This window comes from Lethenteron reissneri, chromosome 65 (assembly GCF_015708825.2).
Source record: "Lethenteron reissneri isolate LAM-NWPU_2019-01 chromosome 65, ASM1570882v1, whole genome shotgun sequence".
Taxonomy (NCBI): domain Eukaryota; kingdom Metazoa; phylum Chordata; class Hyperoartia; order Petromyzontiformes; family Petromyzontidae; genus Lethenteron; species Lethenteron reissneri.
Genome location: NC_083843.1, coordinates 3,126,638 through 3,144,072, shown reverse-complemented (window position 1 = coordinate 3,144,072; position 17,435 = coordinate 3,126,638).

Here is a 17,435-nt window from a genome sequence, read left to right as displayed (position 1 = left end):
AAATAAAAGGTAAGTCTCATTTTTGCTTCTAAAATATTATAAAATATTTACATTTCTCCGTGATTTTCCAGACATTGTATCGAATTTAAATTGATTACAACCCCAGCGAGCGAAATCATGAGAAAATGAAGTATCAGAGCAGTGATTTCTAACTAATTGAAGGTCAGTTAAATGTAGTGCTACAGTCACATGAAGTGAGGTGTTTGATGATATTATTTTGTGCAAGATTCACTGCCATTAAATTTACACACGACACAATTATACTGTGCTCAATATTTTCGTAGATATTACAGCTTCCGTCCTAGGATGGGCAAAAGGCGAGTAATAAATTAAACAACAAGCTAATCAAATAAATAATAAATAAACCGTTCCCCCCCCCCCCTTGTTAAGTGGTGGATGTTTGGGGCAGCGAGTGTGAGTAGCTGCGTCTTGTACAGAGCACGGAGTTGAGAGACACTGGGCGCGTTGTGGACGTCCTTTGGGCAGGGCGTGCTCGAGACGGCTCGTCCCCCCAGCGTCGGGTGAACAATCCCGGTGCGGTTTGGATGAACTTACTCACTCGCACGAACGCTGGAAATCACTGCTGTTGATGGGGGAAATCACTGCTGTTGAGAATATATTTTATATTAAAATCAAAGAAACCACGCGTGGCAGAACCCTCCGCATGTAGGCACACGAGCTACAACATCAATGTGAAGGAGTGTGCGCACGTCAATGAGAATGGACTTGAGGGGTCGTCAGTGGCCACGCTGCCGAGCTGCTCACAGCGCAGCTGCTCGAGTGGAGGAGGAGAGGCGAGTTCGATGATGAACCCGAGTACCCAGACACATCTAACGCGATGGAGCAGGTGGAGACGAGTCCACTTGCTGTACTGCCATCTGCTGGCAAGCCAGGGTATGGTGACTTCAGTGCCCAGGGGAAATGGAGTGATCCGCCTGGATTACAGGGGATCCCTCCCTCCTCAATGGAATCCAGTGCTGGATTTCAGGCACGCATCACCACAGCCAGTGCTATGCAGGTACAGTACAGTTGATTGGTGGAGGGCAAGAAGAGGGTGGTTGGAAAGTTTGTAGAGAAGTTTATGAATGACAACAAAACAACCGAAGGCTTTAGATGGTGGAGTAAAAAAGGGTCAAAGATGTCGAGAGAGATCGGTAAAGTTGCGTATTTCTGCTATGGACGGAGCTATCCATCTACGCGCCACCCATTTTAACGCACGCAGTTACTTAGAATAAATAATTTACAGTAAAACCTTGGATTGCGAGTAACTTGGTCTGCGAGTGTTTTGCAAGACGAGCAAATTTTTTTTAAAAATAAATACTAATTTGATAAACGAGCGAGGTTTTGCAATACGAGTAGTACGTATGTAATAAAAGGACTCGAACACTTCTTTCTGTCTTCGTGTCTTTATTCAGGTTCACGTCTTTACCCACACGGCACTCTGTTATAACTCCTGTATTTGTAGCCCCCGGCTATTCACTGCTATTATAGCTTCCTCACCCCTCTGACTCTCTGCTTCATCTACTGTAACCTCCTCCCTGCAGACTTGCTGCTACCCCTATGTGCAGACCCTCTGGCTGTCACTGTATGCAGACCCGCTGCCCACTCTCTCTGTGCAGCCCCGCTGCTGACTGCAGCCTCCTCGCTGCTTCGGGTCGGTCACCGCTGGCCAACGGTGCCGATCCTCGCTCCCCCCGTGTTCGTGGCGATCTCGCCACACCCCGCTTCGCCCTTCGTGGCCTTCCTCTGTTCCTGGTTCCCCGTCACTCTCCCTGCTCTTCCGGTTCCCCTCCTTCTATACTCAACCCCTCTCCCCCCACGTGACCTAACTCCTCCCCCCCTGACGGCACCTCAGAAGGGCCGTTTACAACCGCATTACATCACCCTCCCCCCTAAAGAAAATCCAGCCGACCTCGGCTGAATTGCAACCTGAAAAGCAATGCGGGTGTAAAGGGCCAACACGCAAAAAGACACGAAGCATTGAAGAACATTATAACAATAACACAACACAACACAATCTAACGAAACGTGAGGGATTTCGAGCGAGTACGGGTAGCCGGGCCGTCCCGGACGGTCGGCGGCCCACCCGCCGAGCGGGAACGTGGAAGGGTTTTAGGGGCGACGGGCGCAAGTTCTTCCGTCGCCATTGGAGGCCCGCCACTGTCCCGCTCGCGTCCAGAAACATCCCGTACTCGCGTCCGCGGAGGGATAGGAAGAGCTGCAGGTCCCGTGGGTTCTGCGGCTCCGGTCGGCGTCCCACAAGCGGAAGGTCCTCCTCCCTGCGCTGTCACGGCCGGCTTGTCTGTGAAGGGTACGACAGGCGCTCTCGCAAGGTCAGCAGACACAGGCAAGGGCGAGTCGGCAGCAACAGACCCCGGCAAGGCAACTTGGGGAGATGACGCATCCGGCCGTGGGGCAATGTATGGCTTCAACCGGGACGTGTGCACGAACCAACGCCGTGCACCAACCTGAACACGCGCCGACTGTGGGTTGGGAACCTCAATGAGGCGGACCGGACCCTGCCAAGGTCGATGTAATTTAGGAGATGTACCTGGCCGCACCTGTGGGCAATGAAGCCAGGCCAGGTCCCCCTTTTTCCAGGGACACTCCCCCTTTGAACGTCGGGCACACCGCTCATTCCTGGCCTGAGCCTTGGCAGTAGCCATGCGGGCATTTTCCCTCGCCTCAGCGACACGCCGAACGTTGTCCTTAATATACTCAGGAAGAGGCTTAACAGGCCCCCTCGCACCGGTTCCCAACTGGTCATGAATCGGCGGCACGTTCTCACGGCCGTACATAAGGAAAAACGGCGAGTATCCAGTAGCCGCGTGCGGCGTCATGCGATACGCCGAAAGCACCCCAGGGATATGCAAATCCCAATCAGATTGGTTTTCCCCGACTGTATGGCACAGCATGGCGGACAGAGTCCGATTCAACCGTTCCACCATACCATCCGTTTGCGGGTGGTAGGGGGACGTCCGTATCTTTTTAGTTCCAAGAGCCGCACACACCTCCCCCAACAATTTAGACGAAAAGTTACGTCCCTGATCCGTAAGGAGCCTCTCCGGAGCTCCTTTGTCCATTACATACCCAAATAGAAAGGCGTCCGTGATAGACGCCGCTGACTGGTCAGGCAAGGGCCAGGCCATCGGCCAGCGAGAGAGGTACTCCACCCCCACCAGTAAATACTTATTCCCTTTAGCTGATGGCGGAAAGGGTCCCAAAATATCTAACGCCACCAACTCATTAACCCGAGATACTTTAATCGATTGTATCGGCGGAACATATGGATGTTTAGGCGGCTTACGGCGGGCACAATCGGGACACGCGCGAACGTGACCGACGACATCCGTCGTCATGCCGTGCCAATAATAGTCTCGTTGCAGCGTCAATAGGGTTTTCTGCACCCCCAGGTGTAAAAGTGTGTCACAGTGCAAAGATCGAATCAACTCATAGCGCAATGACGCAGGCACAACGAGACGCCAGTGTTCCTGTATCCCTTCCCTCCACATCAGTAACCCATCTCGGAGAGCAGTTTCCGAATTACCACCCGCACCGACTTCCTTACCCGCCTTCTCCGTTCGTTTCCGTAACGACACCAAAGAATCGTCCAACATTTGCTCCCGAATCCACACAGACCTTGGAAGACGCAAAATCCCGTCAGCCGGTCCCCCTTCAACCGGTCCCGGTGTAAGCGGAGGTTCGAGAACATCCACTGCCCGCGCGACAGGTTGAGGGGGGGGCTGAGCCGGTCCACACCTATGCGTCCCCGACGCACACGCACAAGGGGATTGTTGCGGCAACCTGGACAGTGCGTCCGCGTTAGCGTGACGCACACCCTTCCGATGGTGAATTTGGAAGGAGAATTCTTGCAACGTGTCCAGCCATCTCGCCAATTGTCCGGATGGCTGGTCCATCTTAAGAGCGTACTGCAAGGCCGCATGGTCCGTTCGGACAATAAACGACCGACCGTACAGATACGGTCGAAATTGGCGGAGAAAATACACAATAGCCAAAAGTTCCCTGCGAGTGACGCAGTAACGAGTTTCCGCGGGAGACAAAACCCGACTCCCGTACGCCACCACACGCTCAACACCACCTTTTGACTGGGACAACACCGCCCCAATCCCGGTGTCACTCGCATCAGTATCCAGAATGAAGGGATGTTCAAAATCCGGATAATCCAACGTCGGCGCAGTAGCCAGTAGGTCGCGCAGGCTCCGAAACGCCGCCTCCTCCGGCGGTCCCCACACAAATTTGTGCCCCTTCCCAGTAAGGAGATGCAAAGGCCTGGCGATAGTAGCGAAATTCGGAACAAACCTCCGGTAATATGAGGCGAACCCCAAAAACCGACGCACATCACCCACCGTGGCGGGGGTTGCCCAATCCCGGACACACGCAGTTTTCTCTGGATCCGTGGCCACCCCGTCCGCACTAACAATATGTCCCAAGTATCGAACGGAACGTTGCAGTAGATGACATTTCTTAGGCTTGAATTTCAAATTAGCAGAACGCATTCTGGCAAAAACGGCCTCCAACCGCAATAAATGCTCATCAAATGTGCGGCTGAAGACAATAATATCATCTAAATAAATGAGACATGTCTCCCACTGCAACCCCGTCAATACCAACTCCATCAATCTCTGAAAGGTGGCAGGGGCTGCATTCAACCCCATCGGCATACAGTTAAATTGGAACAACCCCTGCGGCGTACGGAACGCTGTCTTTTCCCGCGAGGGCTCGTCAAGGGGAAGCTGCCAGAAGCCCGAAGAGAGATCTAGCGTTGAAAAAAACTTAGCCCCTGACAAGGCGTCGAGAGAATCGTCCATACGCGGCAGGGGATACGCATCTGCCACCGACACTTTATTTAACTTCCGAAAATCCACACAAAATCGTAATTTACCATCTTTCTTTTTAACCAACACGACAGGCGCACCCCACGGGCTATTAGACGGAGATATAATATCCGCTTTCAACATGTCTTCCACTGCCCCTCGAACGTGCTCACGCTCAGCCGGACTCATCCGACGCGAGTTCAAGCGGATAGGGGCCGCGTCCCCCGTTTCGATGTGATGAGAGAGCAGCGAGGTGCGTCCCAAGTCCAAATCGTCCGAGCTAAACACATCGGAATAGCTCGCTAATAATTTATGAATCGCACAACGCTGCTCAGCGGAAAGGGCCGAATTTTCCGCACATAATTCGGCGATCCAACGATCGTCCACCCCTCCGTCGTGTGAAACACCACCCACCAGCCCCCCGTCCGGAATGTCACTCTGAGCCGTAAACGCCGTAGTGGCGTGTGCCACAACGGTACCAGCCGGCACACACACGCTTTCAGAAGTCGCATTTAACACCTGCAAAAACGGGCGCTGATCCGGACGGACAATGGTTTGCGCCCCCACCAGTGCCAATCCGCCCGTAACAGCGGCGGACGGCGACAGCAAAATTCCACAAGCACTCTGCCGACCCGGAACCGGCTTCCGGTATCGTAGGGGAATGAGCATCTGCGAGCCAGGTGGAATATCAACTGAAACTTCCGATAACGCCTGCACCTGGGCAACCGGAGCCGGTCGCCCCCAGGTGGACTGTAAAAACGCCAATTTGCGGCCCCCTGGCAGTTCAATGCAATTTTCATTGATTCTAATTAAAATGGGCATCTTAGCCAAAAAATCCGTGCCCAACAAGCAAGGAACCGCCAGGGACCTCGAAATTAACACAACGCCCGAGGCCGAGACCCCCCCGATAGAAATATTAGCGTCCACCTGTCCCACGATGCCCATACTACCCCCGTTCGCAGCGATGCAGGAAGCGTAAGCCGGCCTCACGGCCCCCGGTGGGATGTTCAAAAGATGGAATATGACATCCGAAATAATGGTCGCGGACGCCCCGGAATCCACCAAAATACGCACGTCCACCCCTTGGATCGACCCCGGTACAGTGGACGAACCTGTAGCGGCCGCGACAACCCGCCGAGCCAACTTACGCCACTGCGTTATCGAGCGACAAGGCGCAGATACTGGCCTCCCATATTTTAGAACATCCGCGTCGCACAACAACGGCGATGAGTGAGGTGTCAGGCCTTGCCGGGTGTCTGGTGCGCACCGACTTGCCTGTGCCGGAGGGTCTTTCTTTGGGACGTCCGCGATCGAGGCCTCCTGCTGGGGCGGCCCCGGAACCCGGGCCCAGCAGTCCCTGGCATAGTGGCCCCGACGGCCGCAGCGGAAACAGTCGACGTCGGGTCGGCGCGCAGCAGGCACCCCGCCCCGACGTGGCCGCGCCGGCGGCGGAGCCCGCGGCCCCGGCTCGCTTCGAGCCGGCCACGGAGTGGAGGCGGCCGACAGCTCCTTTGGGCCGGTCGCATCCGGCACGTACACGGCCTTTGTAGGGTCCCACCCTACGGCCCCCCCATCGACGACAGGACCGCCCGTCCACGCCGTGACTTGTTTCCAGCGGCGGAGATTGAACTGGGCGTCCAAACACTTAGCCGCGGTCCGGGACGTGAGTTTCTCGTGACCGCAAGCCGGCATAGGAATGCCCAGATCCCGGGATAACTCCAACATCTTCCCCAAGATGAGAGGTTCCAGCAGGTCAGGCTCCGTCTCCGGGTAAGCGGCCATCGCGAGTTCCAGCACGGCGCCCCTGTACGCTACAGGCGACTCCTCCGGTGCGCGTTGCCGCTGCACGAAGCGGCGATGGGCGTCATCCGGTGGCTCGTACGCGTCCGCCATTTCGTCGAACACTCCACGCAATGTTTTCTTCTTCGCAGCTTTTATAGAGCGAAAAAAACGAACAGACTCATCGTCAAGGAGAGTCGGAAGCACCTCCAGCGCCTCGGCGTCCGTCCACCTTGCCGTTCGTACCGCCGCCAAAAATCGACAAGCGAACGCACTCCAATCGCCCCCGATGGAGAACTCCTTAACAGTTGTAAGGTGACGACTGCGGCTCCTTGGCCTGCTTCCGTCCGTCACCGACTCTTCCGGCGGCAAGTTCAGCAAGGCGTCGCAACGCGGTGTCGCCAAGATGGCGGACGATCTTCGTGGCGGCCCCAAGATGGCGGCTTCCCGCCTTCCGTGGTGCGCCACGCCCAAGATGGCGTCTTCACGCCGCGTGGTCGATGGCGGCGCCATCGAAGACGACCCGGGCTCCTGCCGATCACCACCATCACCTTCCAACGCCGCCCTTGGCGTGACAAGGTCACACAACTCCGTGATGACGGTTTTTAGGGTCGCCAGTTGCTCCGCCATCCGGGTCCATCTTAAATCTTCGTCCTTCAACGCAGATGGGTCGGGCGCAGCGGCAACCTCCTCCACACCCGGGCCCTCACGGATCTCTCCCTCCGCCGAAGTGAAGCCGACCTCAGGAGGAAGATCGTCGTCGTCCGATGATGAAGCCGACGCCGGAGATGGGATATTCTTCTTCCTCAGTTGTTTCGCCATGCCGTTTCACTTCTGACTCCAGTGTAATAAAAGGACTCGAACACTTCTTTCTGTCTTCGTGTCTTTATTCAGGTTCACGTCTTTACCCACACGGCACTCTGTTATAACTCCTGTATTTGTAGCCCCCGGCTATTCACTGCTATTATAGCTTCCTCACCCCTCTGACTCTCTGCTTCATCTACTGTAACCTCCTCCCTGCAGACTTGCTGCTACCCCTATGTGCAGACCCTCTGGCTGTCACTGTATGCAGACCCGCTGCCCACTCTCTCTGTGCAGCCCCGCTGCTGACTGCAGCCTCCTCGCTGCTTCGGGTCGGTCACCGCTGGCCAACGGTGCCGATCCTCGCTCCCCCCGTGTTCGTGGCGATCTCGCCACACCCCGCTTCGCCCTTCGTGGCCTTCCTCTGTTCCTGGTTCCCCGTCACTCTCCCTGCTCTTCCGGTTCCCCTCCTTCTATACTCAACCCCTCTCCCCCCACGTGACCTAACTCCTCCCCCCCTGACGGCACCTCAGAAGGGCCGTTTACAACCGCATTACACGTATATACGCTTTGTCTGCAGAGCGTCACGTGATCACAACTCATATACGAGTGCTTTGATATACGAGTGCTTTGGATTACAAACACGTTTCCGGAACGAATTATGCTTGCAATCCAAGGTTTTACTGTATAGTATCCACAGGCCGTGCGGATCTTGGGGTTGTTTGGCCATACTTCACCACGCCAACCAGTACAGGTTGGTGGTAGACGTGGGATCTATAGACAGAGGTACATATTGCAGTACAACATTGAAATGTTCTGCTTTACCCTGTTCTACCCACATCAATGTCCAGCCTAGCAACTGGAAAATAACTCCATAATAGAGTTGTTTTGGGTTAGATCGCGTAAATATTTAAATGTGTCGTTAAAACCCGCCAACAGCTGACGCAGCCAACATGTAAGGGTTCTCACGTAAACAAAACATGCCAACGAACCCGCTTCATGTACAACATCTGGCTATTTTGCAGCCTCATCTATTTTTGAGTTTCCCAAATATTCGTCATCCACCAGCCTCCCCAACTCCCTCAAAAGGCTTCCACTCAGGTGGGCTCCACCGAGTGACGCTGATCAAGACGGTGGTGTAGCCTCTTCAGTCTGTGCGCGTGTTCCACTGCCAATGCGCTACTGTTTACGAATTGTAATCATCTTCATCGTTTTTCAAAACAACTCAACACATGCATCAATGACATCGTCATAAAATGAAATACGTCTATACATACAATACGCAACGTTTATAGCTATTGCCATTCTTCTTAAACACATTTGGTATATGCTCTCAAGAAAAGCCAATGCCTGAAATGTCACCAGTTACGCGTTTTCTATTATCTTGCTATTTTTTTACGAATGTGTTGATAGCTTATCTTTGCTTGTGCACAGTTGCCAATGCAGTGTCATCAAATAATAATTCTAAATCTAGAAGATAAATATGTGGTTTGTTTTACGTTGAGGACTGACAGTCAGCATTAACGTTAAAATACCTGCGACCTTTGGATACCAACTAGAAGTGGAATGATTCAGCAAACACTGGCACAAGCCTCAGCGGCATTCCACACGTGAGCGCCTTATCTCTTGAACAGCTACAATGCGAATAGTTAAAGCATGAGTTGTCATTCCATTTTGCACTTCAAACAAAATCAAACAAATCACGTGACATGTTTCAGGCTATTTGAGGACAAAATGAGGGTATAGTCTATCGTCTCAAAAGTAATCGAGACTGCCTAAAAAAACACGGATATTGTAAATGCAACATACATAGTATCCATGCATCTTGCCTCATATTTCTTGAAGTCTGCATGACATTTTTCAGATGTCCCTGAAGTTCCAGATGTTTATTTGTTATCGTCTACTGGCTAAATGAGGTACACTAAGCCTCATCAAATGCAAATACGCCACGTGTGGTTGTCTGGGTTGGGCTGCGTGTTGACCGTCACGTCCCTTAAGCATTCTACAGATGCTAAAGTGGCCATTTACAGGCGTTCAATACGAAATACAAAAGTTACTCCAACTGTGACTCCTTAAGATGCTAGCAGTGCGTTCTTCAACGCGCAGCCTGACCGAAGACAATGCACTTGGATCACGATGGAATGTGAATACTTTAACGTGTGTGATTAGCAGGGTTGGGGCAATAACAATTCCTGTACAGATGACATTTGTTCACTTGCTGTACTGCCATCAAACCTTGCCAAGGCAGGACCTCGCCATCTCGATGCCCACAGGTAATGCAGTTTTGAGTTTGTAATCCACCAACCCTTGCCTACAGCCTGCTCGTTCCAATCCGATAACTCCGTGCTCCCAGAATCTGCTGCTGACGCATTTCAATGTTCGTCAATGGGTCTCTATAAGTCTACGGGTTTCTCTGAGTAGGTCTTGGAGACTCGTTCTGGTCTATGGTATGTACACGTGGGTCTCTATGTTAGTCTAGGTTGGTGGCTACTCTCGTAGATTCTATTCCCACAACATCTACAATTCTCTAGGTAACTTCACCTGTCCCCTGCCAAAAATCTTGCTGGAAACCCCTCATTAACTCTGCCTCGGTAACCTCCTTGATGTATTTCTGATTGTCACTAGGTGGGTCCGTGAATAGGTATTCAAGGTGTATCCTGCCGAGAACTGGAGAGACCAGAATGAGTCTCATCTGCAAGCTTAAACTGGTGCAGGAGTCTGCCAGTAGCAGGCGATGATTGCAGCTGCTGTGTGCAATCACAATTGAGATAACATCTCGCCATGGTGGTGAGATGTTAACGCTCTTGCCTGGTATGCACGAGGTCGTGCGTTCAATGCCGAACCTGACGCCTGTACATTTGGTGTTTGAATGCACGTGTACTTTCATCTGGGTTCCTTCAGTTTTTCGGTCCATATTTAGAATTAACACATGCTCAGAGAATTTGGCTGTTTGAAATTTCCACGTAATTCGTCACTTTGTTGAGCTATTGTATGTGACCAGGTCGCTTCCGTAAAAGAGCTGTCCAGTGTAGCTCAGCGGACCTTACCTGGTAATATAAAAATAATAAATTATATGCGGTATCATTATTATATTGGGAAAAATGACACTTGCACAAAATGAGCCTAACCTTGTGAATGATGTCCGAGGATGGTGAACGTCGACTGTGCAGTAGACAGAGCAGTAATGGTGACAGCACCCGCAGTGATAGAACCTCGGAACGAAGTGGCAATCATTGCCCCAAGCCAACAGATATTTATTCCAGATGTTTTTTGTCATCGTCTACTGGATGAATGAGGTGCACTAAGCCCCATCAAATGCAAAGACTGCACGTGTGGTTGTCTGGGTTGGGGTGCGTGTTGACCGTCACGTCTCTCAAGCATGCTCCACGTGCTGAAGTGGCCATTTACATGCGTTCAATATGACATACAAAAGTTACTTCTACTGTGACTCCTTAAGATGTCAGCAGCACGTTCTTCAACTTGCAGCCAAAACGAAGACAATGCACTTGGATTATGAGGGGATGTGAACACTTGAACGTGTATGATTAGCAGGGTTGTGGCAATAACAATTCCTGTACAGATGACATTTGTTCACTTGCTGTACTGCCATCATACCCTGCCGAGGCAGGACGTCGCCATCTCGATGCCCACAGGTAATGCAGTTTTGAGTTTGTAATCCACCAACCCTTGCCTCCAGCCTGCTCGTTCCAATCCGATAACTCCGTGCGCCCAGCATCTGCTGCTGACGCATTTCAATGTTCGTCAATGGGTGTCTATAAGTCTACGGGTTCCTCTGAGTGGGTCTTGGAGACTCGTTCTGCTCTATGGAATGTGCACATGTGGGTCTCTATGTTAGTCTAGGTTGGTGGCTAATCTCGTAGAATCTATTCCCACAACATCTACAATTCTCTAGGTAACTTCACCTGTCCCCTGCCAAAAATCTTGTTGGAAACCCCTCATCAACTCTGCCTCGGTAACCTCCTTGATGTTTTTCTGATTGTCACTAGGTGGGTCCGTGAATAGGTATTCACATTTTAACCTGCCGAGAACTGGAGAGACCAGAATGAGTCTCATCTGCAAGCTTAAACTGGTGCAGGAGTCTGCCAGTATCAGGCGATGATTGCAGCTGCTGTGTGCAATCACAATTGAGATAACATCTCGCCGTGGTGGTGAGATGTTAACTCTCTTGCCTGGTATGCACGAGGTCGTTTGTTCAATGCCGAACCTGACGTCTGTATATTTGGTGTTTGAATGCACGTGTACTTTCATTTGGGTTCCTCCAGTTTTTCGGTCCATATTTAGAATTAACACATGCTCAGAGAATTTGGCTGTTTGAAATTTCCACGTAATTCGTCACTTTGTTGAGCTATTGTATGTGGCCAGGTCGCTTCCGTAAAAGAGCTGTCCAGTGTAGCTCAGCGGACCTTATCTGGTAATATAAAAATAATAAATTATATGCGGTATTATTTTTATATTTGGAAAAATGACACTTGCACAAAATGAGCCTAACCTTGTGAATGATGTCCGAGTATGGTGAACGTCGATTGTGCAGTAGACAATGCAGTAATGGTGACAGCACCCGCAGTGATGGAACCTCGGAACGAAGTGGCAAGCATTGCTCCAAGCCAATTGATATTTATTCCAGATGTTTTTTGTTATCGTCTACTGGATGAATGAGGTGCACTAAGCCCCATCAAATGCAAATACTCCACGTGTGGTTGTCTGGGTTGGGGTGCGTGTTGACCGTCACGTTTCTCATGCATGCTCCTGGTGTTGAAGTGGCCATTTACAGGCGTTCATTCTACTGTGACTCCTTAAGATGTCAGCAGCACATTCTTCAACGCGCAGCCTAAACGAAGACAATGCACTTCGATTACGAACGTTAAAATAAACGAAAATTGCTTTCTCGTGATAAATACAATAGGAGCATACAAATACAATCCGGGTTGGTGAAGTGGGGTTGAGGCCCATTTAATGATCAACTCATCAATGATGTTAAACGTGGCCAGATATTTAACTCACATCACCAGACTAGCCTTGACATCTCTTCACCATGGTCACTGTTAGACTCTCCTCCCTTCATTGGCCTCCTGGAATATCACTTCATAATCAGCGGTCCTGCCCTACGGTAGATAACGTCTGACTGCTCAGGCTGCCGGGGTTTCTCGGTCAAAGCGGGGAGTCTTTGTCTGCGGAATCCGAGCTCCCATGGAGAGTCTCTCACGATTCTGACCTCGACTTCATGCTGCTCACGGCCTACGCATCTCCTATTGGCAGCCTCATTAAGAGCATTGGCGTAAAACACCATCGCTACTCAGATGGCACCAGACTCCTCGCCTTATAGAGGAAACACATGCTTATTAACTGATTACTAATCTAATATATATTTCCATCAACTCCCCCCTCCTCAACCTCTGATCTCTGCACCTGATGGGTTCAGTGATGACGTCATCTTGATCGATTTACTATCAGAAGCAGGTGGATTGCTTCTCTATTCTGGCAAATCGCTCGATGATGCTGGATATAATTTCCAGCGAAACGTCGTACTCAAATTGTAAATGTAGTGGATTTACTCTCCAACACGACGGTTGGCTGAAGTAGTAACTAAGTGGCGCTTTGTTTACATGACAAATCCTTTACTTATTGGCTGTGTCGAGTGGTGGAGAGTTACGACACATACGCTATCTAAAACAAAAATTTTATGAATACCGGCAGGACAGGCTTAGCGTGACCCATGTAGAATGCCAATTCGTTATCGTGCTCTTTGTACTGGAGTACATTTAACAGCAACAAAAAGTTATGAAATCAACAAATCTACAAAGTCTCTGAGTTTGAATGCACAACAGCACTGGACGAGGTAATGTACCCGCCCTCATCATTCGCTCGACCAATGAGAGCGGCGTTTGCTCTGAGCCAATCAGATGCCCCCCCTGCTTCGATTATCACGATTCGTGCTCACGATTTGTATATTTAAAAACATCTATAATTTAGATGTTTTCTACCCAATGTTATCACGGTGTGTTTAGCCTGGTGAGTAGTCACGAGACGAGGACAGAGTCTCGGGCTCCTCCTAAAAGAATCATCACCAACAAAATCTAGACAGCTATGTACAGTACCAATATCTGCAAAAAAATACCCATCGCGTAGAATTTCAGCCCTTAACTTGACTACATACCATCTCTCTGAAGTAATAAACCAACCACAGTTGGCTCTTGTGCAACGAACATTACTCTCATGTAGAGTGGTTGGGTAAACGACTGCCATCTACTGTGCCTGTGGACCCGAGGTCTCCACTTTGAAAGTTTCTTAGAGGTGCCTCTGCGATGTCAACTTCTGTGGGCCTTTATCTAACACAGAGCGGCCACACTGCTATACGAAGAGATCAAGACTCGATTCACTCATTCATAACGTGATAACGATAGTACAAATGGGTTCATGTGTTTTGGGAAATGAATACCTATGGTGACATCACCAAGCAGCGTGGTGACATCACCAAGTGGCGTGGTGACATCACCAAGCGGCATGGTGATATCGCTGCCGCTTAACGGCGAACGCCGATTGCCGTTTGTGTGGCTTCATGTGCATGTGTGTTCAATAACCGTGCGTGCGTGTGAATGTGAAACAACAACGCAGGTCAAATAAGCAGTGGGTGGGGCTGTTAGTATGGAGGGGCTCCGGGGACCCCTTGTCCAGCACGTACCCATACCGAAACGCCTAGGCAATACTAACGGCCATCTGATTCGGGAGCGGCCAAGCAACAGGCCACCGTGAGAAATATTCAACCCCCACAAGAAAATATTTGTTCCCCCGGGCCGTAGTGGGGAAAGGACCCAATATATCAAGAGCCATAGCCCATTAATGCGGGACACTTTAATTGACTGCAAGGATGATATTCGCGACGTCCGCCACCATGCCGGGCCAAAAATAATCGAGTTTCAGGGCAGCAAGCATCTTGTGCCGTCCCAAATGTTTCAGCCGTTCATGAACGGCGACGACCAGCCTGCCCCTGAGGCATGTGGGCACCACGATGTTATGATGCTGCAGCCCACCATCCCAACACATCAGCAAGCCCCCTTTGAGGACCACAGGAGCAACCCTTCGCCGGCCCGCGGCATCCCCCAGCATATCACCACGGCAGCGCAATTTCAAGAGGGAAGCGTCCACACTCTGGAGGCGCCCCTACTCGGAGTGGGACAACTCCAAGACAGCATCACAAGAGACGGGTGTTGAAGTGGAGGGCGTCGACGCTGCCGCAACAATGGGAGGTGACTGTGCCTCTGGAGACCTACAGTGGAGCAACAACACATTGGCGTTTGTGTGCCGGGTACCTTTACGATGCAAAACCTGGAAGGAATAATCCTGAAGGATTTACAACCAGGGCAACAACTTTCCCGAAGGCTGGTCAACACGCAGAGCATATTGGAGGGCGGCTTGATCGGAGCACACCTCAAAAGTCCTGCCATATAAATAGGGCCAGTACTGCTACATGTAAAATACAATTGCAAGCACCTCCCTTCGCGTTACACAATAACGTTGATCGGCTGGCGAGAGCACCCTGCTCCCATACGCTACCACCCTTTTAACGCTTCCAACCACCTGCGACAACACAGCACCGATGCCCGTATTACTGCCATCGGTGTCCAGGATAAAGGGTAGAAAGAAATCTGGGTACCGCAGGGGAGGGGCACGCACCAGCCAGTCCCGGAAGGCAACAAAGGCGGCCTCCTTCTCCACGCCCCAATTAAATTTCTGCCATTTTGCCGTGAGAGCATGAAGAGGCATGGCAATGGTGGTGAATCTGGGCTTAAAGCGACGCTAATTTGAAGCGAAGCCAATAAAACTGCGGACCTCACCCACCAATGTGGGGGTGGGCCACGTTCTCACACACGCAGTTTTATCGGGATCAGTCACGATACCCGATTCACTCACAATGTGGCCGAGGTACCGCACTGACCTTTGCAACAAATGGCACTTTTGTGGCTTGAATTTTAGTTTATCCTGTCTCATCTTGAGGAAAAACAGCATGCAGCCGACCGAGGTGTTCCTCAAACGTGCGTCCGAACACATTTACATCGTCGAAAATAAATTTTGCAGGAGTCCCACTTGAGTCTTGCCAAGACCAACTCCATTAACCTTTGGAAGGTAGCTGGGGCAGAGTGTATGCCCATCGAGAGTCTGTTGAACTCGAACAGGCCTCGCGGCGTTCAAAAAGCCGTCTTAGGCCTGGAGGAGTCATCAAGAGGCAATTGGCAAAACCCGAAAGGAGATCAAGAAATAAAAAGAATATGGCCCCTGCCAACGCGTCCAACTAGTCATCTATACAGGGCAGAGGATAGGTGTCTGCCACTGATGCTTTATAGAGCTTAAGGAAGTCAACGCAAAAGCGCAGACTCCCATCGTGCTTTTTCACAAGCACCATCGGGGCACCCCAGGGACACGTGGATGGGGATCTCACGTCGGCGACCAATATCTCATCGACCGCTAGACGCAAATGTTCCTTCTCGGCCGGGCTCAGCCGGTAGGGGTTTTGTTGAATAGGGGGGGAGTGACTAGTCTCAATGTGGTGACTCAAAAGGGTGCTACGACTAAGATCAAATTTCCTGACTGAAAACATCCCAGAATTCCACCAGCAAAGCCCGCAATGCGGTCCTCTGACCGTGGGAGAGGTCCTGACTCTCATCACAAAGGCAGTCGTCCCACTTAGTATCGCAAGCCCGCTCATGCACGCCGCCACGCGACCCATCCACGGCTGCAACACAGTCTGCCCGTATTACCACGGCCGGCGCGTGAGTGAGTACCATACCCGCCTGAATAACAGACACATCTGAGCCAACATTCAACACCTGAATAAAGGGCTAGCGATCGAGAGACACCAACGTCTGCGCCCCCACAAGCGCCATCGCTCGGGCTGCTTTATTTGTGGGCATTAGCACGATACTCCCCTCGGTGGCATTGCGAGTAAGTTGCTTGTGCAACCGGAGGGGGACGAGCATCTGTCCCGCTGGCGGAATCGTAACCATATCAGTAACAAGCACCTGTACCGACGCACAGCCCTTGGCCATGTCATTGGACGATGATAAGAATGCAATCCGTTGCTCTGAAGGCAACTCCAAACACCTGTGGTCCGTGAGGATTTTTAGGGACATCTTCCCGAGGAAGTCTGTCCCTAACAAACATGGCACCACCAGAGAATTAGAAACCAGGACGGGTCCCCGCAATGAAATGCCACCGATGAAAACCTCCATGACTATATGACCCAAAATTCCCAGCGAAGCCCCATTAGCCGCAAAATAGGGACATAACAGGCAGCAATTAGCCGGCAAAATATAAAAAAATTATTCTGAAATAATGGTGGCAATGAGGATCCGCACATCAATGCCCTGAATGGACCCGACGACCGTAGATGACCCGGCGGCCATGGCCACGACTTGACGGGCCAACTGCAAGCACTGGGCATGCCGGAAGGCCCAATTCTCACACGACGCGGCGGAACCCCTGCGTGGTGCAACCCAACGGGAAGGAGTAATGATCGTACATGGATCAACATGTTCGAAAGATGGGTGAGGTGGAAACAAGGGCCGAATGTGTGGTGCACCGCGACTTGCCTGGGGACCCTTAGAAGTCAAAGGCGGGTGAGGAGATGAGGATGGCAGCCCAGGACGTCCTCCACGTGGTGTCCGGCACCCCACAGTGATGTGTCCCGGCCGCCCGCAATTGAAGCAGATGCCGTAAGTGTAGCCCGGCCGGGGAGGGTAACGTGGAAGCCAATTGCGCCTCCCTTGGTGCTCGGTAGCTCCCCTCTGGCCTCCGGCGCCGGTCACGGCGGCGCAAACCAGGGTGGACTCATCCTCCTCGGACGTCTCGCCCGCTGGTGTAGCACAGGCCACGAGGCCCGAGCATTTCTTCAACCTGAGGTGGGACTGGATACACCGCGTGATCACGAGGGATGTCGGATAGTCGTCCAGGGCGACATTCAGCTCCTTTGCCAGCCCCAACAACCAGTCTATCACCAGGGAGTCG